The sequence below is a fragment of the Maniola hyperantus genome, chromosome 16 (genome assembly GCF_902806685.2).
Source record: "Maniola hyperantus chromosome 16, iAphHyp1.2, whole genome shotgun sequence".
NCBI lineage: Eukaryota > Metazoa > Arthropoda > Insecta > Lepidoptera > Nymphalidae > Maniola > Maniola hyperantus.
In genome coordinates this window covers 10787431-10813762 of record NC_048551.1, presented here as the reverse complement: position 1 = coordinate 10813762, position 26332 = coordinate 10787431, and the positions used below count along the sequence as shown (strand labels likewise).

The 26332-nt window shown below is 37.4% G+C and overlaps 1 protein-coding gene across 1 annotated transcript in view; it reads left to right on the top strand.

The window, feature by feature from the left end:
* Positions 1-357: 357 nt before the first annotated feature.
* The window catches only part of LOC117989651 (connectin-like), a 45546-nt gene continuing 19571 nt past the window's right edge, over positions 358-26332 (top strand). The window contains exon 1 of the mRNA XM_034977043.2: positions 358-479. The gene's annotated coding sequence lies outside the window, so the exon portion shown is untranslated. The remainder of the gene's footprint in view (positions 480-26332) is intronic.

The window sequence follows — 26332 nt, the reverse complement described above, 5'->3', positions numbered from 1 at the left end:
TTGCTTGACTCAAGCATCAAGCAGACATTGTAACCGGTCTAAATTTCTCAAGCAAAAATCTTGACGCAAAGCCGCTTGACCGTCTCGTATTCCTTGATCACGTAGCCTTTAGTTAACGTCTGTAAAAAGTTAGCTAACAGTTTCGACTCGTTCCAAAAGCTCTCTCTCTACGTCTCTCTACTCTCTCTCTAGGCTCTGACGTCTATATGAAAAGTAATTTGGTCTCATAAATTACTACCAAAAGCATCAAGCAGCTTTTATTCCTCCAAAGTATGTATTGTGAAAATTTTGCTCACCACTGCGCATGTTTGGGGCACAATGCATACGAATGTTCCAAGTTTAAATTCAGTTGCTTACCAGCTGTTGTGGGTGACAGATGTGCTTTCTGTGCTTACTCGCGTAGTTCGGTTGATAAACTTCGACTGTGCGTGATTGTTCGGAACTATCGTGTGGGTTTTGTTTCTTTATGGATTGTTAAGGTGAGTTTACGAAGTATATTTAATTAAGGATTATTTTTATACAATTTGTCATTTTATACATTAAAGAACGGACTTTTGCGTAGTTTTAATAATATAATAGAGAATCTGAAATAAAAAAAAACTAATAAGGCAACATAAAATTTGGAGATGAGCATAATTATTATAACCTTAACACATTATTTTATCATTCTTTTACTGTAATTAGTATTGTACAAATCTAACAAAGCGACATTTTTTAATCCTAAGACTATTATTTATATATATATTTTTATAATTATATAACTTTATAATTAATAGGTACGTTTTTCTAATTAAGGATAAGTAAAGAGTACTTCCTACTTTGGTACTTCCTATTAGAAAATTTTCTTATTAAATAGACTAGGCTTATTTGTATTAGAATTATGTTTCTAAAGGCTTATAAACAGCTTTCGAAAACACTTACAGGCCAACTAACTATAAAATCCAACGGACAAAGCCGTTAAGCCGACCGGGTGTCGGTAAAGCCTATTACATAAACACTTTGGGTGTATGGTCACTAGAAAATTTGCCGCATTAAGTGAAAATGCTTGGGAAAATATTAACAGGCTGGATACTTGAACTTACTTTACTCACAACCGCACTCAGAGTCGCTAATCAATACTTAAGATTGGAATTATTTTAGCATCTTCAATAATATTGAAATCGACCACCAGTTTTTCAGTCTTCTGGTTCTTTGTCTGATTCCTTACATCTAGTTGGTTTCAGGACCTTGGTTTCAGATCGGTACTGCTATTGACATCATCCATGTATATTGTATAGGTACCTAATATCCGTGCCTGTGATTTCAGAAACGGATGTTTTATAGATTAGGTATATTAAACGGATGTTTTATAGATTATATTAAACGGATGTTTTATAGATTATATTAAACTGGTTCTTTTATAGATTATCAAATTTATTTTTACTGAAAAATTAATAATACATATTGTACCATCCGCACAGATGATAATTACTGACATGTAGTGCGTGGGTGCGTGGGTTCAATCCCGGGCCTCTAACTTTTTTAAGTAATTAGGTAAATATCGGTGAAGGAAAACATCGTGAGGAAACCTGCATGCCTCTGCAGTTCTCCATGATGTTATCAAAGGTGTGTGAAGTCTAGCAATCCGTACTTGGCCGGCCACGACCATTTCCAAACCCATCTCATTCTGAGAAGAGACCAGTGGCCCTACCGCGGTTGTTTGACAGCTACAATGTCACGATCACAATCATCTCTGATTGGTTAGTGCTCGCTCACTATTGGCCATAATGCAGTGATGCTCATTGTTGCAACAAGAATCGCACAAATTCAGCCAATTAGAACAATTGAGACTGTAATAATGACTGATGCAGGTTTTAGACAATCGCCCCGCTGTATTCAGCAGTGAGCCGGTAATGGGTTGATGATGATAATATCTCTAGATACCTATAACATTTATGAGTGAATAAAATGTTTTTAAATGGCTACGCCAGAACTCTCACTTCGCTTCGATGAAGCTGAACGAAGGGACAGCTCCTCATTCATCATCATATTTTTTTATTTTTTTTAAAAAGAACATTAGCCATGTTAAATGACTAATATTCCCATTTCCTCTCCAACTAAGCATGAAGCTTGTGCTAGGAGTAGGTACGACAATAGTGCAACGGGCGGGGTTTGAACCGTCGACCATTCGGTTTTCAGTCCTTTACCGGTTGAGCTATTGAGGCTCTTGTATTGTATTCGCATTTCGTTACACTCCATTCTCTCACCTTAATAGAAACCGGAATCGGCAGAAGCAGGCTAACCTGAAAGGGAAAAGGGGGTTTTATTAATCATCATCATCATCATCATCATCATCATCAACCGATAGACGTCCACAGCTGGACATAGGTCTCTTGTAGGGACTTCCAAACGCCACGGTCTTGCGCCGCCTGAATCCAGCGGCTCTCTGCGACTCGTCTGATGTCGTCCTTCCACCTAGTGGGGGGTCTTCCAGGGGGTGTGCGGAGCGTTCCCGCCCCGATCGCCATCTCGACTTGTCGCGTACTATAAGGTAAGTAGGTACATTATAGATGAATATTGCGGTCTCTGCCCTGCCAATAACAGAGCGATTCAGATTAGTGTCGATTAATTAGCCACGTACACAATATTGGGAGGTCATTATTTATGTTTTGGGACCCCTATGGCTGGTTTTCTTCTCACGATAATCGTCGGGCTGACAGGCCAATAAACATATAGTCCGTCGGGGTATGAAGCGGGGGAACGGACGCCCCGCACACCGCTCGTCACCCGCGCTCGCCCGCACCGGGTTGACGCGGGAGCTGTGCGGGTGTGCAGAGCGTTCCCTCCCCGATTGCCATTTTGACCTGTCGCGTACTATATGCATATATCATTACATTACAAGCGGTGATAAGTGGTTAAGACGTCAGCGTTCTATTCGGAGGGTCAGGGCTTCGATTCCTGGCACACGCTTCTTTTCGGACTTATTTTATTTATTTCATCATCATGATTCGTATCAATCTATAGACGTCCACAGTTGGACCAAGTCAGACAGATAGACAGTTCTTTTATGTTTCGATTCAAAGAGCCTAAGTGTTGCCAGATGCCGCATCACTAACATTTAGTTCCGAGTACGCTCACATGACGCTCACATGACGCTCACATGACGCTCACTGCTGCTATCAATGCCAAAATGGCGATAATCAAGTTGCTTCAAATAAACGTCGTCAATCTCGTATCTAGCGTACCTACTAAGTAAAAAGTATTATTGTTATATCCACTAGCTGTTGCCCGCAACTTTCGCTTGAATTAAGTTTTTAAAATGCCGTGGAAACTCTTTGATTTTCCGGGATAAAAGTAGCCTCTGTTATTCTCTGTTATTATTAAGTTTTTAACTCTACACATGCGAAAAATCACGTCGATCGATTGCTCCGTTTCGACTCGATTGAAGGACGAACTAACAAACAAACAGATTCGCATTTTTAGGGTTCCGTACCTCAAAAAGAAAAACGGAACCCTTATAGGATCACTTTATTTTCTGTCTGTCTGTCTGTCTGTCGGTATGTTAAGAAACCTACAGGGTACTTCCCGTTGACCTAGAATCATGAAATTTGGCAGGTAGGTAGGTCTTATAACAGACATTAGGGGAAAAGTCTGAAAACCGTGAATTTGTGGTTACATCACACAAAAAAAATTGTGGTCATGAACTAATAATTAGTATTTTCAATTTTCAAAGTAAGATAATTATTTCAAGTGGGGTATCATAATTGGTGTCATAAATGGGTTCTAAAACAGATTTTTATTTATTTTTATGCATTATAGTGTTTGAATTATCGTGCAAAATGTCGAAAAAATACGTCTGTAGTACGGAACCCTCTTTGCGCTAGCCTGACTCGCACTTAGCTGGTTTTTTTAAATAAAAATGGCGAGCAAATGAGTTAGGATTACCACCGCCCATGAACATTTTGTAGCACCAGAGATACCGCCAATGCGTTGCCGGCCTTTCAAAAATTGGTTGATCCGCCCCTTGAGTAACCCCATGTTATAATATAATATGGGTAGTGATGTTCTAAACACAGCAGCGGTGCCTGGGAACTATGTGGCTATACAATATAATGTGTTAGGCAATTTAATTATTAAGGTTTCCATCAAATCGTAGCCACTTGCCCACTGCTAATTATGTACCGCCTTTATCCAACCTGTCAATTGCAGACCGCTTCGGATTAGTTTCGATTGATTAGTTGCTTGTACATTATTGAATGTTATTAATTATGCTTACTGTACTGACCTCCTGAGTGAATTGCTTACTATTAGCACTTACAGGATTACGCTTTATGTATCTACCTCATTATTAAATCAAAATTCAAAATCAGTTAATGATGTTACACAGAAATAACTTTATAAAATTCTATAAGGTCCGATAAAAAGCTGTGATAGCCTAGTGGTTAGGACGTCCACCTTCTAATCGGAGGTCGGGGGTTCGATCCCGGGCAGTTCAGTCAGTTGTCATCATCACCATCATCAACCGATAGACGTCCAGTGCTGGACATATAAGTCTCTTGTAGGGTCACGCCACGGTCTTGCGCCGCCTGATGTCGTTCGTCCACCTAGTGGCGGTTTTCCAACGCATAATGGATTTAAATACGTCAGCCTGATGTATTAAAGACTATTGTGCTTTCGTGGTGCTTTCAAACTGGGAAAGTTTTAATTTAAGTAACTCAATCAGCGCAGTGGTTTTTGAGTAGTGAAAAATAACTAAAAGGAGACTTAATCTAAATATAATAAAACGAAAAGCTGACTGACGATCTACTGGACTATCTACTTAACAACTAATTGGAGACAAACTAAGGACGTATCAGGCTGAAATTTGGCATGTACATGGCTATTGTGACGAAGACATTCGCTAAAAAGGATTTTTGAAAATTCAATCCCTCCAGTTCAAATCCAGTTTGAAATTTGTGTAGTCCAAGCGGTCGCGAAATTTTCGGTTAACTATAATTTTAGGTAAAGTTTAAAACAGTTTATTAAAACGTTACAAAATAGAATGCTCTCATAAATGACGTAAGTAATAGAAAATATTGCCCGCGATAGAGTAGATAACGCGCGGCGCTTGAGAGTCGTCGCAATTTCATCGGCAGTAAATAAAGTGTGGAATCTAGCAGCTGCCCCATCGACGTTTATCAGAGATTACTTGGCCCGCCTCTTTGCAGTGGAGAAGTACCTAACTTGTATAATACTGCCCATGATAATATGATAGAGTTTCCAACTCTAGGTAATTTTATCATTAACTGATGCTAGTTAATGATAAAATTATTTTGTCTGGTGGGAGGCTTCGGCTGTGGCTAGTTACCACCTTACCGCCAAAGCCGTGCCGCCAAGCGATTTAACGTTCCTGTACGATGCCGTGTAGAAACCAAAGTAGCATGCGTTTATTAAAAACTGCCATACCCCTTCCAGGTTAGCTCGCATCCATCTTAGACTGAATCGTCACTTACCACCAGGTAAGATTGCAGTCAAGGGCTAACTTGTATCTGAATAAATAAATTTAAATAAATACCCGTGACTTATCGAAGTCTTACCTACTATGCGGCAATAGCATATTGGGTAAGACTTCGGTTTCCAATTCGGGGATACCAGAGTTCGATCTCAGGCATGCAACTCAAACTTTTCCGAGTTATGTACGTTTTAAGTGATTAATTAATATCAAACTTTAACCATGACGGGAAACATCGTGAGAAAACCTGCACGCTATATGTTCTCAAAGATGTGTGAGGTGTTAGGTCACACTTGATCAGCATGATGGACTATGGGCCGTAACATTCTGATAGGAGACGCATGCTCAGAAGTGGGCTGACTGACGATGGGTTGAGATGCTGATAATAATAGTTTTAAACAAACCGGACAGTAGTTGGGTAGCAATAGTATAGGTATAATATTAAATTATATTAGCTTCAGCGAGAGAATTTAAACTGAATAGTAAACTAGGTAATCGTGTTTCGTAAAGTTAATTCAACGAGGAATACAAATGTTTGACTGAGAGACGAGTTAACTCGCTCTAAGTCGCAGCAGCAACCGTAAATATTTTCGTTACCCATTATAGAGAAGAAAGATAAAGTTTCCATCGGAAAAGATTGAGCGTGAAACTTACGAGAAAATCACCTGCATTATTTCCTTAGTCGGTAAAGTAAATCGAGCGACGAATACCCCCCGAGTAGAGATGGTTATCAGAGATGACTCGCTCCGTAAACCTGCAGTGGAAAATGTTTTAAATTTTTTGCAAGTTGAATAGGAAGACTGCAGGATTCTTAGTAAACATATTATATTATCCAGTACCTACCTACTTTGAATTACAGCAGTATTTGAGCCAGAAAGACATTTTGAAGATGATGACTCAACATATTATTATTGTAATATGCAATACTAATAAAAAATTAAATGGTATATTATTAAGTACTTACCTACTACTGAAAATATGTAAACAATAAAACGTTAACTCCATAAGTTAATCGAGGGTCGAATACCAGCTATCTAAAAAGATGCTTTTCAGAGATATCATCGCTTCGTAATACGGTTAATAATTTTCTTTAAGGCATGCAAGGGCATGCATGCAAGAGAAAATTCTATTGGAAAAGATAAATCAGAGTATATATTGCTTAAGGTTAAATCTCTTGCATTTTCAAAGACAGTAAGTAAATCGGGGCACGAGTATCAACTGTCTATAGACATTTGTTGTTTGGAAGTTATCTGCAAGTTATGTCTTGGGTAACAGATAACTTCTCTATCCAAATATTGGGGAAACTCACCAGATTTACCTACAGATTTTACTCTAAATCCGATTATTTCGTTTTATGAAAGCTTATACCTGCTTGATAGAATTTTACTATGAGTCCGATTGTTAAATTCTGCAGAATATCTTGTTGAATATCTATAATATAATATCAGAATATATCTATAATATCAGAATATCTCATTTACTTTGTTTTATGAAAGCTTATAACAACTTGATAGATTTACTAGATTTATTAATATTTTTGAATAGCTTGTAGATTACTATATCTACTATATAACATGAGACTTCGTCTGCGTGGATATAAGTCATTTAAAATCCCACGGGAACTCCGACTTACCGGGTTCATTTACAATATTATTAGGATTAGGATTGATTTGTGCACGCGATCGATCCTGTTTTCAGGGATAAATAGTATCCTGTGTTCATCCGTAATGATGTCACTAGCGTTGTTAACCGTGTTTTTTTTTAAATTTATCGGTAAAAACAATAAATCTGCGATGGTCATAAATAATTGTTTATATACCTACACAGGGGATGATCTGTGTTTATACATAACAGATTCCTCAAACAGATGTGTACTTTTTATTAAATAAATAAAGAAATGGGGGCACTTAAGGAAAAGTCTCGTGCTTTAGAGACGGTAAATATAGCGAGCGAGAATTCCAGCTGTCCAAAGGACATTTGTCACAGATTACTCTGAAACCATTCCACTGGAAAATGGCGGAAGGCACCAGCCGTATTAAGGAGAATCTCTTGGCGTCACTGAATTGGCTATGAATTTCCTCAGAGACACTTAGCTAATTTTGCACTGTTGATGTTTTATTTATTAACCCCCTATTTCATTACAACACTATACAAATTGATAAATGAGTACAATGCGTCTACAATCTAATATCTATCCTCTCTAAAGGATATTTGTCTGAGATTATTCGCTAACCATTCCACTGGAAAATGGCGGAAGGCACCAGCATGCCCATATTAAGGTGAATCTCTTGGCTTCACTGAATTAGCTATGAATTTGCTCAGAGACACTTAGCTAATAATGCACTGTCGATGTTTTATTTATTAACCCCCTATTTCATTACAACTCTATACAAATCGATGAGTGGGTACAATGCATCTATAATTTAATACCCGCACTCTCTAAAGGACATTCGTCAGAGATTATTCGCAAACCATTCCACTGGAAAATGGCGGAAGGCACCAGCCGTATTAAGGAGAATCTCTTGGCGTCACTGAATTGGCTATGAATTTCCTCAGAGACACTTAGCTAATATTGCACTGTCGATGTTTTATTTATCGACCCCCTTATTTCATTACAACAGATTGACCGACCTACAAAATCGATAACTGCTTACAATGCATCTATTATACAAGCCATGCATAACCTAATATGCGTCCTCTCTAAAGGACATTTGTCAGCTGGAAAATCGCGGAAGGCACTGCGTGCCCTTATAATAAAAATCTCTTCCCGTCACTGAGTTGGCAATGATTTTTCTCAGACACGCTTGGCTAATATTGCCCTGTCGATGTTTTATTTATTGGCCCCCTATTTCATTACAACACTATACAAATCGATAAGTGAGTACAATGCCTATATAATCTAACTAGCTGATGCTCGCGACTTCGTTCGCGTGGAGTAAACAAACTTGAAACCCCTATTTCATCCCCTTAGGCGTTGAATTTTCAAAAGTTCTTTCTTAGCGGATGCCTAGTCATAATAGCTATCTGCATGCCAAATTTCAGCCCAATCCGTCAAGTAGTTTGAGCTGTGCATTGATAGATAAGTCAGTCAGTCAGTCACCTTTTCCTTTTATATATTTAGGTATCCGTCCTCTCTAAAGGACATTAATTGTTAGAGATTTCCTACTCGCAAACCATTGCACTGGAAAATGGCGAAAGGCACCAGCATGCCCTTATTAAGCAGAATCTCTTCCCGCCACTGAATTGGCAATGAATTTCCTTAGAGACGCTTATTTATCGACTCTCTAATTCATTACAACACTATACAAATCGATAATTGACTACAATGCATCTTCTATACAAGCCTTGCATAACCTAATATCCGTGCTCTCTATAAGACATTTGTCAGAGATTACTCGCAAGCCATTCCAACGGAAAATGGCGGAAGACAACAACATGCCGTGGATGTTTTATTTATCGACCCCATATTTCACAAGACTGCCATTACAACACTATACGAGGCGTACATTACCGAGCTATCCAATGGGCATTTGTCAGAGATTACGCGCAACCCATTCTAGAGGAAAATGGTGAAAAGCAGCAACAGAGACTTGATGTCACTAAATTGGCTATGAATTTTCGCTGAGACTTATTACACTGACGATATTTTATTTATCGATCGAATATTTCATAATAGTGTCACAACACTATATAAGCTTGTGCTATTATTATCCTTGATAAAAGTTGTACAGAGTGGTTAGGTTCTTTACTCACTGCATCCGGAATCCGAGAAAATTCTTCAATTTTTCTCGGAATGGAATGGAGATCCAAATTCGCAATTACCTAAAAGGTACTATTAAGACGTAGTAGTGTGGTATTAGGTGTGTGGTTATTCGTATGAGGGACCTTAGGTCCTTTACTCACGTATTTCGTCGACGCTAGCCCGACTAGTTTCAATCTTTTCCAATTTTTTAAACGATTAATTTGAGCTTAGTTGTGCGTCTGATCGTTTGTGTATTTTATAAGATTGGATTACAAACACTTACTCCAAGCGAGCATGCAAACGTTTCCAAAAACTCTTAGTAGCTCATATTATATTAAGTTTATTTAAATAGTTATTTTTTCATAACCTTGGTCAAGTTATTCTGCCTAAGGTTTTCCATTTTACATAGTATTAGATAAGTTAGGCGGTGTCATTTCACAGGGGACAAGGGTTGATATAGGGACAGAAATGAAATTTACTGCCCTATTTCACTCTATGAAACCAATTACGATAAAGAATTTCCATAAATAAGGTCGCAAACTGATTTTGTTACACAATCAATTTCTCACTACTAACATACTAACTAGCTTTTATCTACGACTTCAATTGCTTGAATTTATGTTTTTGGAAAAATCCTGTAGAGCCTATTATTATTCCAGAGTAAAAAGTATCTTATATCCATCCGTCTTCAGGATGAAAACCTGATATGCTAATTTGGAGGTAAAGAACTATCTCTATCTCCTATTATTATTGGTATCACTGCTTATTTTGTAACGTCGTTTATGCCATAAATTTTGTAATTTTATTTTATTTGAAAATTTGTAATTTTATTTTATTTTATTTAATGGATGGATTTAGATAATCACCACACCTAGAGCTAAATCTCGAGGATGCCCAAAAGCCTGGCAGATCTGAGAGCCAATAAAATCAATCAAATCGTCTAGAATCTAGATGATCTTCAAGAGTGGGCAAAGTGGACGCAAAAAGGTGGAATGATTCGTTTGGAAGTTCACGGAGCTTTAATGACCAAAAAAACTTATGGTTTAGGTGTACTTTTGGTGCAGTTTAGGTGTTTTCTTAAGGTACTTGTGTTCCCAATGAAAGCGAAAACCTTAATTTATTATTATTTCTTACTTACTTATTTATTCATTTCATTTTCATTTCATTTCATTTTCATTTCATTTCATTTCATACAAAAACGGATCCCACTTAGGTACGAAAATGCTAAGGTCAAAGAAGAAGAAGCTCAATCTAAATATTCATTTATTTAGAGGCCCAAACTGCCCAATTGAAACTCGGGAACTTTTGCTAAAAGGTATTTCTAAATCTGTGTAGGACGTAACATCCAACATTTGGGTACCAGATACGGTAATAACGCCCAACTCTGATACATAATTCTCAATTTTCCTCAAAATAAATGTCACGGATATTGTATCCCCATCGTAACCGGCAAAACTTATCCAAGCATTTTCCATTCTTTCTTTTTTTCGTGCGACACTAACTTTCTGTCTAATGTGTCCCACGGGCCACTAAGTTAAAGGCGGTGTGAGGTTGTTTTTTGCTAAAAAAGTTAAAGATTAACTCACAGCTTTATAAACACCTAAGTTGCTTTTCCACCAGCGATGTGCAATGTTTTTTTTATTCAGATACAGGTTAGATCTTGACTGCAATCTCTCCTGGTGGTAAGTAATAATGCAGTGTAAGATGGGAGCGAGCTAACCTGGAAGGGGTGTGGCAGTTTTTTAAACCCATGCCCCTTTGGTTTCTATGCGGCATTGTAACGGAACGCTAAATCGCTTGGCGGCACGGATTTTCCGGTAGGGTGGTAGCTATCCACGGGTGAAGCCTCCCCCTGTAGCTGGTAACTACCCACCCGTGGGTAGTTACCAGCAATTTTATACGCGTTTGTTTGAGATGGTGCATTTTTTGCGGCCGAGCCCGCGGATGGCATCGACGTGTCCCACGCGGCGTTCATCGTGGCGGCGCACGCGGCGGCAATTCTCGAAGAAGCGATGCCCGCAGCGGAACCTTCTGCTAGTCTTTATTTGGAAATCGCATAACGCAGACGCGCCCGCCGCGTGCAACGCCGCGGGCACAGCCACTCTTCCCGCCTCGCATCTCTATGAACAGCATCGTATATTGCCATATGTTTCTGATTACGCGTGCGATGATCAGTGCCGCTTCACGTGCCGCCTCAACGTAAACAAAAAAAACGTACGACGCGCCGCAAGACGCCACGACACACGCGAAGCGCGACGCCCCGCGTCTCCGTAAATGAGGCCTTACGCGTCACATGCGCTTCAACTGCATGTGAAAAAGTCGCCGCATGCAAAGGCACTATTTATCAGAGTGAACGACTCTTATTTCAATCTATAAACTTATTGATTAAGTACCTTACCGAAGTTCTCTGTAGTGTGCCCCACGGGCTGAACTTAAATGTTTTATGATAGTTCTTTGTTCGTATACGGCTTGCTAATTAAGCTGAACATGTCTGAAACTTGAATTTAAATCTTACAACAAATTTAAGAGCCTTGGATGGAGTTTCGTGAACTTCACAGCCCCGAGTGTTCAAAGTTATCGTGTCTAGCTAACTGGATTTTATTTTACAATTTTTTTGCTACATTTTTTCTATTTCAACTTTCAGAGTTCAAACTTTTACGAAACAGCAACAAGATTTGGTCGTTTTGATACAGTAAAGAAAATTTGTAAGAAAAGAAACTACTTACATTTGAATTGTAACTAAGTTTTTGCCGGCTTCTTGATAATTCTTAAAAAAATCAAAATGGCGGATTTTATGTGCTTCAATGTGCGGGCTGAAAAATTTTTTGCTTTTCAGTTACCAGTTACTATTTATTAGCAGTCGTGTTTTTAGTTTTTTTTTTAAATTACGTAATTTTATTATTGACTTGAATAATAAGAGGGCTTAGACGTAGAAAGTAAGACATTTATGTACCTATCCGGTTTGTACTCTACAGGGGTGACATGCTCACTGTGTGAGTAAACACATATATAAATAAACTAGCGACCCGCCCGGCTTCGTATGGGTGCAGTGTAGATACTAATGTGGTGTCAGTGAGATTTAAATTTTCCTAGAGATCTCTAATTTTTTGAGACTTAAACTATACCTACCTATAAACCTTCATCTTGAATTACTCTATCTAGTGGTGAAAACCGCATTAAAATAAATCCGTTGCGTAGTTTAAAAGATGTACGCGTTCATATATACATACATACAGACAGCGGGAAGCGACTTTATTTTATTAGTATAAAATATGTAGAGATTAGATTTAAAAAAAACTTGTATCTCTGTTTCTGAACGAGCTACAGATAGAGAGTATATTATGTTTGTTCTGCCTTCGTCAGCATTCGATGATGTGGCAATCACAATCTCTGTGTAGTTGTTTGCGAACTGCGCTGTTCGGAATTTGTTGGCACAAGCAACAGTATCTGACTGATCATAGAGCACTTAACTGATTTTGTCTAAAAAGCAAGTTTTAACTAGCAATGTTAACTGATCGGATGAATTTAGTTATCATCAACAAAAACCGGCCAAGTGCGAGTCAGACTCGCGCACCGAGTTCCGTACTACAGCCGTATTTTGTCGTCATTTTGCACAATAAACCAAAACTATTATGCATATCTAATAATAAATAAGAATCCCTTTCATAATATGATACCCCACTTGGTATACCTATTAGTTATCTTACTTTGAAAATTGAAAATAGTAATTATATTATGTGCATGAACATATTTAATTTTTTTTCGTTTTTTACCACTAATTCACGGTTTTCAGGTTTATTCCTTTACTTGTGCAATAAGACCTACGGACGTACCAAATTTCATGTTCCTAGGTCAACGGGAAGTACCCTATAGGTTTTCTTGACAGACACGATAGACAGACGGACAGACCGACAGACAGGCAGACAACAAAGTGATCCTATAAAGGCTCCTTTTTCCATTTAAGTTACGTAACCCTAAAAATGAAGAAAAATCTAGTTTTGATTGTCAAGAGTTCAAATTCATAGAATTCATAATTGGCAAGAGTTCAAATCCTACTACAGAATTGGCATAGGTAACTACAGTACAAAGAAACCCCACAGAAACAAAGAAGTAACATAACCTCTTTAACCTACGAGCCCCTAGAGACACATTAAAAGAGCCAAGTCGTGTAGCAGATGTCAAGTGGTAAACAAAATAGAAAGAACCGAAAGCGTTCTCAAGTTTTGGGGTTGAGAGATGGGGACTGCATGTCTACGAACAACACTGACGATTTTGTGTGGCAACAAAAAAGAAGTTGAATCGATATATTTTACTTGTTAGTTACCTATCTGTTGTTAACAAAGTAAAGTTGGTTTCATAATTAGTTAATTACATTGATAATTACGTACACGGCCTAAAGTGATGTACATCGGCCTTTAGAATGACATTTCGGTTTTGTAGAGCGTTGTCTCTGGCACTCATACCTATATGACGTTTTGTCGGTCTCAACGACAGAGACAGTGCTCTACAAACTTGCTATCTCCTTCTAAAGGTCGATGTACATCACTTTAGGCCGCGTACTGTACATAATTAGTTAAACAGCAATTCTAATTACTCTTAAAAACTTAACACAAACGAATCGACAATGTAATCCATAGATACCTACTAATCCATATTTTCGGTCCATATCTCTTCTAAATATATGTACAAGGAAAAGCGAACTGACTGACTAACTGATCTATCAACGCACAGCTCAAACTACTGGACAGATCGGGCTGAGGCATTATGATAAAGATTATAACGTAGACATCCGCTAAGAAAGGTTTTTAAAAATTCAACCCTAAGGGAAATAGGGATTCTAAATTTGTGTAGTCCACGCGGACGAAGTTGCGACCATAAGCTAGTAAATATTTGTACCGGTATATCTATCCGTTACCTTTTCACAGCTCAACTGTTGAACCGAGATTTTTGAAATTTGTCACAGAAAATATAACTTATATTATTCTAGAGGCGGACATAGGATACTTTTATGCAAAAAACACTGCCGAAAAATCAAAAACTTTCAACGGGATTTTTAACAAACATAAATTCCACGCGAATGAAATCGCGGGCATTAGCTATTTTAAAATAATGGTAAAAGTATATCGATCTGTCTGTTACCTTTTCAGGACTTAATTGCTGAATTGACTTTAACGGGCACTTCGTATTCATACTCTAAACAATACATTGTGAAATTATAATAATAAAGCCACAAACAATATCAAAGTGCCCCACACAAGGACCTATTATTATTATATTTTGTGTAGGTACATCACAATACTAATAAAGGCTAAACTTAATCCCACAAAACAAAAACAATAGGACCTCGCACAGGCAAATTTCAACAATTGTATCCAACCCCAAACAAAGAAAGACGCGAGACTATGTACCTACACTAACTTGATTTATTACACTTGGAAGGAAGAAACGGGAATTAAGCACAATTGCGAAGAGATAAATGCGAGGATACAGCGAGTTTAATGCCAACCCAGCCTCAGATAAGATTTATTTTTGACCCCGAGTTAATTCCTTTTAATCCGTATCGCTCACTCGGAATGTTTAATCAAGTAGTTTGGAGCGCTCTCAGATGATGAGAAGTAACGGACTGAATAATGAATTACCGTTTTTGATGTACCTAATAATATGAGCATTCAGTTATTTCTGGTTTAGCTTGACTTTTTAGACGTATCCTATAATGTCTGCACTCTGCAGGTACTGTGGTAGTGATGTACCTTTGTGGTTAATAATAATATCACTATGTTCTGCAGTACGCGGCCGAAAGTAATGTAGTACATCAGCCTTTAGAATGACATTTCGGCTTTGTAGAGCATTGTCTCTGTCACTCATACCTACCTATATGACGTTTTGTCGGTTTCGTCGCGTACTGTACTTTTATTTTAAGCCATCTTCAATTTAGCATCTTTGATCAGAAATAGAGATGGCTTAACCCTATATTAAATGGTATAAAATGTGCACATTTTATGTCAATTTTCAGAAAAAAAATCCAGTTTTCCCGTGGATATATTTTTCCGTTGCGTCGCCGAAATTATTTTTATTCAATATTCACGCTCGGTTGAGCTAATCCCAGAGCCAGCTGATGTAAAGTTAGAAGCAGGTAGCATCTGCATCCAGATGCATTTGCGTTCAACCTAGCGTCACTAACATATATACCAGAATATAGGTACTTAGATATAGAAGTTTTAAAGGAGCGTGAAATTATTGCCACGCAGCTTGGAAAACTATCAGTGGGAATTATTTATTAAATAGGTAGGTAGCTATAGTACGCGACAGGTCGCAATGGAAATCGGGGAGGGAACGCCCCGCACATCCGCAATAACCCGTTGCGGGCGAGCGCGAGTGACCGACTGCCATCTCGACCTGTCACGGACTATATTATATACTATTTAATATCATCAGGGATTTATCAAGTTTACAAAGAGTGTATTCTTCTTGTTATTGAAATACATAAACGTTTGGTGCTTTTTATTTTCAACAGTGGTAAATAATGGTAAAAAAAAAATGTGAGTTGCCGCTTAGAAATTTTTGATACTTATTGTATTTTTTTTAACAAAAGAAAGTCTACTAACCTTTTGTTTTATAAGATAATGCTTATAATTAAGTTAAAGTTAAAATTTTCCTTTCATTAGATAAATAGTAGAGAATATTCTAATTCTAATGTAGGTAGGTACGACAAAGAAAACGAAAGTACAATTTTCCTTTTTCCGTCTCTCTCGACCATTTCACATTTGCGTTAAGTTAAAAAGAGATGGAGTGTGCAATCTGTTGCTTGTTTAAATTCAAGTGTCAATTAGCTGCTTTATTAGGTCCGCATTTACATAGAAACGATGCAAACGGCGTCTGTTTGTTTACGACTTCCATTATATCACATTACCCTGGAACTTAATTAAAACGTAGGGCCACTGAGTTCATTAGGCGGCAGATGTGGTTGTTTATACTTAATTTTGTTTGCTTTATTATTTTAATTCAATGATAAGTTAGCTCTGGACTGCGACCTCGGCCGTAATAAGGGCACCACATTTTTTGCCGCTTAAAAAATGAAAAAAGGGAGAAATTCTTATCGCACTGATTGTTCTAAGGCTGCTTATGGTAGCGATAGTCCGCGACAGGTCAAGATGGCAATCGGGGAGTGGACGCCCCGCACACCCGCACAGCCTCCACGTACTCTGTCGGGCGACGTGCAGGAGTACGGGACGTCCCCCCGCCCCATGCCCCGATTGCCGTCTCGATCTGTCGCGTAACGTGCAGATGTACTCGTATATGGATGTATGCTATATGGAAGCACAAGATTACAAGATTTTGTATGTAAATTTCTGAGGCCGTGTAAGTTTGAAACCTATTTTTTTTACGGAAAACTGGCAATCCATAGACAGAGAGGTGATAGACTAGTGTTTAAGACTTCGACCTCCTAGTCTAGGGGTGCGAGGTTCGATTCCAGCCACGGACCTCTAACGAGTTATGTACGTTATAAGTAATAAGTACTTATATCAGTTGCTATCAGTTATCAGTTGCTTTAACGGTGAAGAAAAACATTGTGGAAACCTGCATGCCTGATAGTTCTCCATAATGTTCTCAAAGTATCTGAAGTATGCCAATGCCCATTGACCAAACCCTTCTCATTATGAGAGGAGACCCGCACTCAGTAGTGAGCCGGCGATGAGTTGGTAATGACATGATAGACAGAGATATTATGCATTAAATTCTAGAAGGTACCTACAAAATTTCATTGAGTTAAGTTGGAACTACTTTTGTATAGAGCGCGCTACGAATACACTTCTTAATTAATTATTATTTTTAAAACTACGCCGCGAAAGTGGCGGTGTTGTTATAAATTCGGCGCTGTTTATGTTAATCTCGGAAATTTAAGCTCAAGCACGCTCCAATCTTAACGAAGCTTATTTTGGTTTCAAAAAATAGACTCCAGAGATAATTTGAGCCTAAATTGAAATCGCTTCAGCAGTTTATCATATTATATCGAGCTCTAATATAAATATTCTTTATTGAAATCCATTTTTGTAAGCGCTTTTTAATCATTTTACTTTTTTGGGTTTGTTGATATTATTGTAGAAATGTTGTTTTATTTTGGTCTTCTAACTAAAGATAGGTAATATTATAGTTAAATAATACTAGCTGATGCCCGCGACTTCGTACGCGTGGATTTAGGTTTTTAAATCCTGTGGGAACTCTTAAATTTTCCGGGATAAAAAGTAGCCTATGTCCTTCCCCGGGTTGCAAGCTACCTCTGTACCAAATTTCGTCATAATCGGTTGAACGGTTGAGCCGTGAAAAGCTAGCAGACAGACAGACAGACAGGCAGACAGACAGACACAATTTCGCATTTATAATATTAGTATGGAAGTATGTATTTGCATTCTAAAGGACATTAATTTTATGTAGTTGATCGCTCATCAGTTCTCTATTATCGTCGATTTTTTTTTAATTTTTTTTTCAGTATTACGATTTTTATTCAAATTAAATCATTTAAAATAATTCATTTTTAAAGTATAAAAAGGACTATTTATAACAACAACATTAATGTAATCACAGCAAGCACAATTCTGAAGCAAAAAGGTAGTGTATATAAAATCGTGAAATATAACGTCTTTGACATAATATGTAGATTTTTTAGTTGAATTAAAAATTGTTATTGAACTTGAAACTAATAAAGGACGTTGCAGATTTATCGCATTTCGGAAGACCCGTTATTTAATAATCTCTAAAAAGTATTTTTTTTTTGATATAGGCAACATCCCTATTGTTAGTTAATTTATGAGACTTGAAATATCAAGCGCACCGGGCGCGTAGTGGGAACACCTTGAAGATCACATATAATATATCCGATATACTTACAAACCCATTCATTTTATTAGTACCATAGGTACCTCTCATAATATTATCTTCCACAAAATACCCAAAAAAAGGCAAATAGGCCCCCGTTCCCTTTATTATTATATATTTTTCCCGGCCCGCATATAAAGGATACGAAAACAAATAACTTTTCATTATCTAAGAGACGCGATGAAGACATCGTACGGAATACAAAGCATTTGAACAATACACCTTAATAAATTCAAGGTTAAGGATTAAAATCGCTTGGCAGTTTATTCTAAACTAGATTTAGGTCAAGACATGACAAGGGTATGTAAAACAATGTATGACAAAGATTAGTTTGTGTCCTTATTACCATAATATTTGGATGCTAATAGTGCTTGGTTATGAATATTCAGCAAAAACCATAACTCTAAGCAACTTTGGTCCTGTGTGATACCGTGTAAATACTAATTACTTACTTAATATTTTACGTAGATGACTATGAGCTTTCTTACAAGGCTGTTAGTTACCAATCATGTCTCGGATCTAAACTGCCAACACTATCTGTTGTCTATCTTCGACTTTGGTCTTCAGACACTGAAGAGTTTTCGACGGGAATAGCTCGAAAATCAAAACTTCCCCACTAGGTGGACATACCACATCAAACGAGATGCAAAGAGCTGGTAGATCCAGGCAGCATAAGAACGTAGCGTGAGGGAGTCCCTCGAAGAATCTATGTCCAGTTGTGGACGTCTATCGGTTGAGGAAGACAACAGTGGCAATGCGTAACTGATTATAATATACTTCAAAACTTGAAGAGATATAACCCCTGAATTCTAAAAAAGGAAAGAAATGGTCTCTAGGTACATTGTTCCAATATTCACTTTTACTTGCCATTGCTAGATCTATCTATTTTGAATTCTGTGGGTACGAAAGACTCATAAATCATAATATCTGATCAAGTTCAGCACGTGATAGCACCGGAACCTTCTCTTGTTAGAGATACTCCACATAAATCGTCTTAAAAGCTATTACCTACTTATAAAAATATTAAAAAAGGTATATGTACCTATATAAAAATATTATACAAAACAATATAATATAATATTTCTTTTCAATTATTATTAATATTTATGGAAAGAAGATTTCTGAGAGAAGACGACCCACCCACCTCAGTAGTGGTCGATCATGATGATGATAAATGATAATATCATAATGGGAATGCAAAATAAAAGCAAAAAAATAATCATGAAATACGCTGACAGAAGGTTCCTTCCAAAAGTGTTTCGTTACAAATGCGAATTTTTCTCTTTACTGATCCCCTACCGAATCGAAAAACTGCGAAACCCTACTAAAATCAGGAAAGGAAAAATCATCACTTTTGAAAGGATGGTTTTGGAAGGAGAAGATCAGGAATGTCTTCAGGTTTCTACTTATTCCATTTAGCCACCCTAAAAAGCTACCTTAGAGTATATACCTACCTACTCGGAATCGTGTGTTTATATTATATCCCCCCCCGGGTTAAATAATGTATCTAATATTAAAATTCTATTAATCCACCCCGTTCGGTTTGGATAGGTGGACACACATTCTTTAATATACACCCCAGTGTAGCTGTTTTAGGAGAGATAAACGGATTAAGCCGAAATGTCTCTCCATGTGGTATGTACCTATTCGTAGACACTTTTAATATGGATATTTAAATACCCAATTTCTCATTGAAAATGTCCTAAAACGTGAAATTTGGACGAAGTATAATAGATGATAATGTAATGAGAATGTAAAATTACTGGCTTTTACAAAAAATTACGACACGAATTTGTCAAAGCGCCTAAAATTCCACTCGTAAAAATGGAATTTTTTAATCTTAGCGGAATTTATTGGATATCTGGAATATTATCGTCAGCGTTTACTAAGTAGGTAGTTACATAAAAAGATTTCAGAGATAAAATTGATAATTTGAACCGACTAGAAAAACGGTAATTCGGTACCGGTACTTATTTATTTAATCTAATTTTATGTTTAAAAAACCGGCCAAGTGCGAGTCAGGCTCGCACACTGAGGGTTCCGTACTACAGTCGTATTTTTTCGATATTTTGCACGATAATTCAAAAACTATGATGCATAAAAATAAATAAAAATCTGTTTTAGAATGTACAAGTGAAGCTCTTTAATATGATACCCCATTTGATATAGTTATCTTACTTCGAAAATTGAAAATACTAATTATTAGTTTATGACCACAATTTTTATTTGTGTGATGTTCCACCACAAATTCACGGTTTTTAGATTTTTCCCCGAATGCCCTAACTGCCAAATTTCATGATTCTAGGTCAACGGGAAGTACCCTGTAGGTTTCTTGACAGACCGATAGACAGACAGACAACAAAGTGATCCTATAAGGGTTCCGTTTTTTCTTTTGAGGTACGGAACCCTAAAGAAAAGGATAGTGTGATACCTAATCATAATCAATGTTTAGAATTGGACAGTCGCTTGAGCAGCAGAGCAACACAAAAGCTTGTAACATAAAATAGGGCTCAGCGATCTTACCTTTTCGTTTGTTTGCTCGGAACTAACCCAAATATGTCAGTTGATTGTGCGGTCAGTTTGTTCATTATTCACTTCGGTTACAGCATATGTTACATCATTACACGTCTATTTGTTTAGGACAGGTAGATATAAGTACCTATTTTATCAACAAACACCCCCAACAATGATTTATGAAATTTATACCTACTTAAACTGTTTTATTTTGCTTAACAATTGCTTAATTAATTGAAGTGCTGCTATGGATTTTTCAGTTGATACTGAACTCAGAATTTTACACATCTTTTTGAATCTTCTTCCGGTACCGAGTCCTCAATCTTGATGCAGGACTTGTCAATTGTAAATTAGAATTATGGTTACCAAATAGAAATTGATTTTATCATTGAACTTTGGGTCCCTCAATCCTCAATACGTCATATTACATAGATATAAGAATAAAACTATAAGTTTTATAACACTAAATATTTATTTTAGCCGCTATTTTGTTACTGCCATACAATAAATTGAACTCAATTTTTTTCACAACGACAACATGGTCCTTCGAACCAGAGTAACTAACAGTTTAATTAGTTTTTCATCTAAATCTTATTTGCTTATATGGATTATCCTTTATCCAATAGAGCTGTATAGTGTATACGTCAGTGTTCGATGTGGCCATGTCGGCCATTAGATAGTTCAGCCAAGCAATGTAGGTATTTTATTACTAACACTGTCTGCTGCGGGATTGGTGCAGTTTACTGGGCAGTTTTTCAGTTTATTTTAATTAACATAGTAGATGTTTTACTAAGAGCCTGCCAATTTACTGCATACAATTAATAAATTGTATTTGCTACAAAAAACAAAGTGGTCCTTCGAACCGGATAATGTATATCTATGCTAAAAATCATGTTAATCCGATGCCTTGTTGCGGTGGGATTGAAGGATAAACCAACAAACAAACACACTTTCGCATGTATAATAATATGGGTAGTGATTTTCGTCCTTTATGCAGTCTAGCTCCAATAGAGCTGTATACGTCAGTGTTCGATGTGGCCACGCTGACCATTAGTTAGTTCAGTCAAGCAATGTAGGTATTTTATTACTAACACTGTCTGCTGCGGGATTGGTGCAGTTTACTGGGCAGTTCTTCAGTTTATTTTAATTAACATAGTAGATGTTTTACTAAGAGCCTGCCAATTTACTGCATACAATTAATAAATTGTATTTGCTACAAAAAACAAAGTGGTCCTTCGAACCGGATAATGCATATCTATGCTAAAAATCATGTTAATCCGATGCCTTGTTGCGGTGGGATTGAAGGATAAACCAACAAACAAACACACTTTCGCATGTATAATAATATGGGTAGTGATTTTCGTCCTTTATGCAGTCTAGCTCCAATAGAGCTGTATACGTCAGTGTTCGATGTGGCCATGTCGGCCATTAGATAGTTCAGTCAAGCATTGTAGGTATTTTATTACTAACACTGTCTGCTGCGGGATTGGTGCAGTTTATTGGGAAGTTGTTCAGTTTATTTTAATCAACATAGTAGATGTTTTACTAAGAACCTGCCAATTTACTGCATACAATTAATAAATTGTACTTGCTACAAAAAACAAAGTGGTCCTTCGAACCGGATTATCAATATCCATGCAAAAAATCATGTGAATCCAATGATCCGTTGCGGCGGGATAGAAGGATAAACCAACAAACAAACACACTTTCGCATGTATAAAAATATGGGTGGTGATTTTCGTCCTTTATGCAGTCTAGCTCCAATAGAGCTGCATACATCAGTGTTCGATGTGGCCACGCTCACCATTAGTTAGTTGCTAAGCAATGCAGCTATTTTACTACTAACGTTGTCTACTGCGGGATTGGTACAGTTTATTGGGCCAGTATGTTTGCATAAAAGATCGTTTTAAACCAATTCAAAACTGTACACTGTACAAGTTTATTGGAGCGTGGTTTTTCTTGCATACCAATAACTTTTTTTGCGAACTAGCCCTGTTCCGTACTTTTTATGTATTTATAATCATAGCACAAACCAGCCTCTTTTCCAAATTCGTAGACTTATTTTTATTACAATCGGTCGGGGTTTACCTATGTGGCCGCTTACTAAAACGGCAACACTACAGCTGTCAGTCGAAGTTGACACATACAGCGAACGCTCCGCGAGAACGCGTGACACACCTAAAAACACAAGCCTCTAACGGCTATCATCAAAAAAAAAGCAAACTTTAGACGCGAAGTTCATCAACCTTCGAACAGATCATCAACCCTGGACCTTACCAGCGCATCTTGAGGGCCCCATCATCGGAGCGCGTTCCCGGATCTGGTTGCATTACAAACACTGACCGTCCACTAGCTTTTATTCTTAACAAGCCCAATGGCTAGGTTATGCCACATGGGGTTTACTTGACCTACCTAACTAGGTATAATCAACTAGCTGATGCCCGCGACTTCGTCCACGTGGATTTAGATCTCCAAAACCCGAGGGGACTCTTTGATTTTCCGGGATAAAAATTAGCCTACATCACTCTCGTTACGGATAACTAAGAATTGGTGTCCTTTCAATTGATCGATTCAATTACTAGCTGTTGCCCACGACTTCGTCCGCGTGGATTTAGTTTTTTTAAATCATGTGGGGATTCTTTGATTTTCCGGAATAAAAAGTAGCATATGTCACTCTCCAGGCCTTTAACTATACCCATGCGAAAAATCACGTCGATCGGTTGTGCCGTTGCGATGTGATTGAAGGATATACCAACAAGCAAACTTTCACATTTATAATTGATGTGGACAAAATATGAGTATGAATGTGTTTTGTCTATGAGAATCTACCTACTTATTTCGTGGTTTGACGACATATATGTTAATGTAGATAACGGGTACATACTTACCACGATTTGTTTGATGTTTTTATTTGTCGACTAGCTTATGCTCGCGACTTCGTCCGCGTGGACTACACAAATTTCAAACCCCTATTTCACCCCCTTAGGGGTTGAATTTTCAAAAACCCTTTCTTAGCGGATGCCTACGTCATAATAGCTATCTGCATGCTAAAGTTTAGCCCGATCCGTCCAGTAGTTTGAGCTGTGCGTTGATAGATCAGTCAGTCAGTCAGTCACCTTTTCCTTTTATATATTTAGAAGACTAGCTTATGCTCGCGACTTCGTCCGCGTGGACTACACAAATTTGAAACCCCTATTTCACCCCCTTAGGGGTTGTATTTTCAAAAATCCTTTCTTAGCGGACGCCTACGTCATAATAGCTATCTGCATGCCAATTTTCAGCCCGATCCGTCCAGTAGTTTGAGCTGTGCGTTGATAGATCAGTCAGTCAGTCAGTCAGTCAGTCACCTTTTCCTTTTATGTATATATAGATATTTCAACCCAATTGCACAGGTCGTCCCATCCCGTCACGACCTGTGAAATTGACGACGGACGGGATAAAAACTTTTTATATTTTCTACCTACTCACAATATAATAATTAAAGTTCTTTTAAGTCATGATATTTTTTTAGCGGAAGTGTTTATTTTGACAATAAAGAAAATTTCTTTTTTTTGGAAAAAAAATGGATTAGGTAATTTCTTTTTGTCAGTTCCCAAAAAATATCCTTCAGCTTCGGTGTCGGATGTCACACTAATTGGAAAAAACTGAACGAAATGTCCAATGGGATTCAGTTAATCCGTCACCATTCTGACATCGACATTACGAGCCTTGAAAATTTACCCATGGAAAATAAGTCTACTTTTTCATATGTAACGGTTACATTTATTATTTACAAAGTATACCGTATCGTATTTTTCACACTTTCACATATTTTATAATAAGCACCACAAGTATTGATAACACAGATTCAGCAAGGAAGTCACAGAGAAAATTTTTAATCAGGAACAGCCAGAAAGTGAAAAATCGATAGATCGTAGGTACAAACTCCACCTTGCAATATTTTATCGTACATACTTCTAGTACAAGTTTTTTGGAGGTGGGGGGTGAAAGGAGGAGGAGAGAGAGGTTAAGAACATGGCTAATAAATATTTTTTTTTAATAGAAATATATAAGAAACTAGCTTTTTGATTGTTAAAAAAAGTTGTACACTATTACCTTTTCAAACTAAAAGGTACATTTATAAAATATACTCAAACTTAAAGTGAATGAAATTAAAATTAAAATTAGCTTTCAAATTGTACCTATTACTAACTAACATAAATAATTGTATAACACAGGTTTTTAACCAGTGCGTAAATTATAGTACGTACATTTTGGTATACATATACTAAATGTAATAAACGCATGTTTTTTTTGTTGTTTTGCTTAAAACTACTAAAGCAAACGTTTATGCAAGATTTACATGGAAGATGGAACAGATTTACATGGTCAGTGGTCACTCTCTAAAGTCTGTTTAAAGCTTCATTTACGCCAGAACAACATGGTGCGACATTGAGGCATGCCACAGGGCCACATGGTACAATAATTTAAAACGTAACGAGAGCCATCGGCAGATAAAATCCTACCGTATAATATTACAATTATATAGCACGACTAGCTTATGTCCGCGACTTCGTCCGCATGGACTACACAAATTTCGAACCCCTATTTTACCCCCTTAAAGGTTGGTTTTTCAAAAATCCTTTCTTAGCGGACGCTTACGTCATAATAGCTGTCCTAGTCTGCATGCCAAATTTCAGCCGGATCCGTCCAGTAGTTTGGGCTGCGCGTCGATAGATGAGTCAGTCACCTTTTCCTTTTATATATTTAAGAAGACTATAAGGTGGAATAAATTTTTTTAAATTTTGTTTGACCCGTTTTTTCAGCTTCACCTACTTCTGAGCCTCGCACTTTACAAAATAACACTTGAGGATAAGACTGTATGGAAGCGGGGTGATCATGATTTTATTCTGGTTTAGTTATTTATTGACTTTATCGAATTTCCAAGGTGAGAATGTAATAAGAGTGAATGCGATAACAGTTCAAAATTAACGATTATTTATTACTACTTGTAGCTAATACCCGCGACTTCGCCCGCTAGCTTTAGTTTTTTGGAAATCCTGTGAGAACTCTTTGATTTTCCGGGATAAAAAGTAGCCTATGTCACTCTCCAGGTCTTTAACTATACCAGTGCAAAAATCTCGTCGATCCGTTGCTCCCTTGCAACATGACTGAAGGATAAACCGACAAACAAACACACTTTTGCAATTTATAGACGGGCAGTGATGGCCACATTTTCTTTCCATCCATCAGCTTGTATGCGTTCACTGCAGCTGGACATACGTCCAACTACTACCTAGAAGAACCAGCAAGATTGAAGGACAAACCGAGAAACCTACAAACCAACAAACAAACAAACTTTCGCATTTATAATATGGGTAGTGATAGAACAGTTCGGTAAGCTACCAATACAACCTAATAAACCACTGCTTTTTACAGGAAACTTAAGATTTAACATAGTTAGAGCTTTTTCAGTAACATACTGCGACAAAGCAGCAGCCAAACAAAATTGTAGATATTTTAGGAGCCGAACATAATTGCTAAGAATTAATTATAGGCATTCAACCTAAACTTCGTTCTGGCAAGATTCCAGTGAAGCCAGAGTGGGAGGCTCCCTATAATTAGGAGAATTAGCTTGGAAATTTTAGTTGGAATTAATTTGGTTAGACCTTTTTGTCATTATGTCTCCCAAAGTTGGTAACATAGGTTCGACATGAGCTCGATTCAGTGAGAAATTATTGGGTAGGCTATTT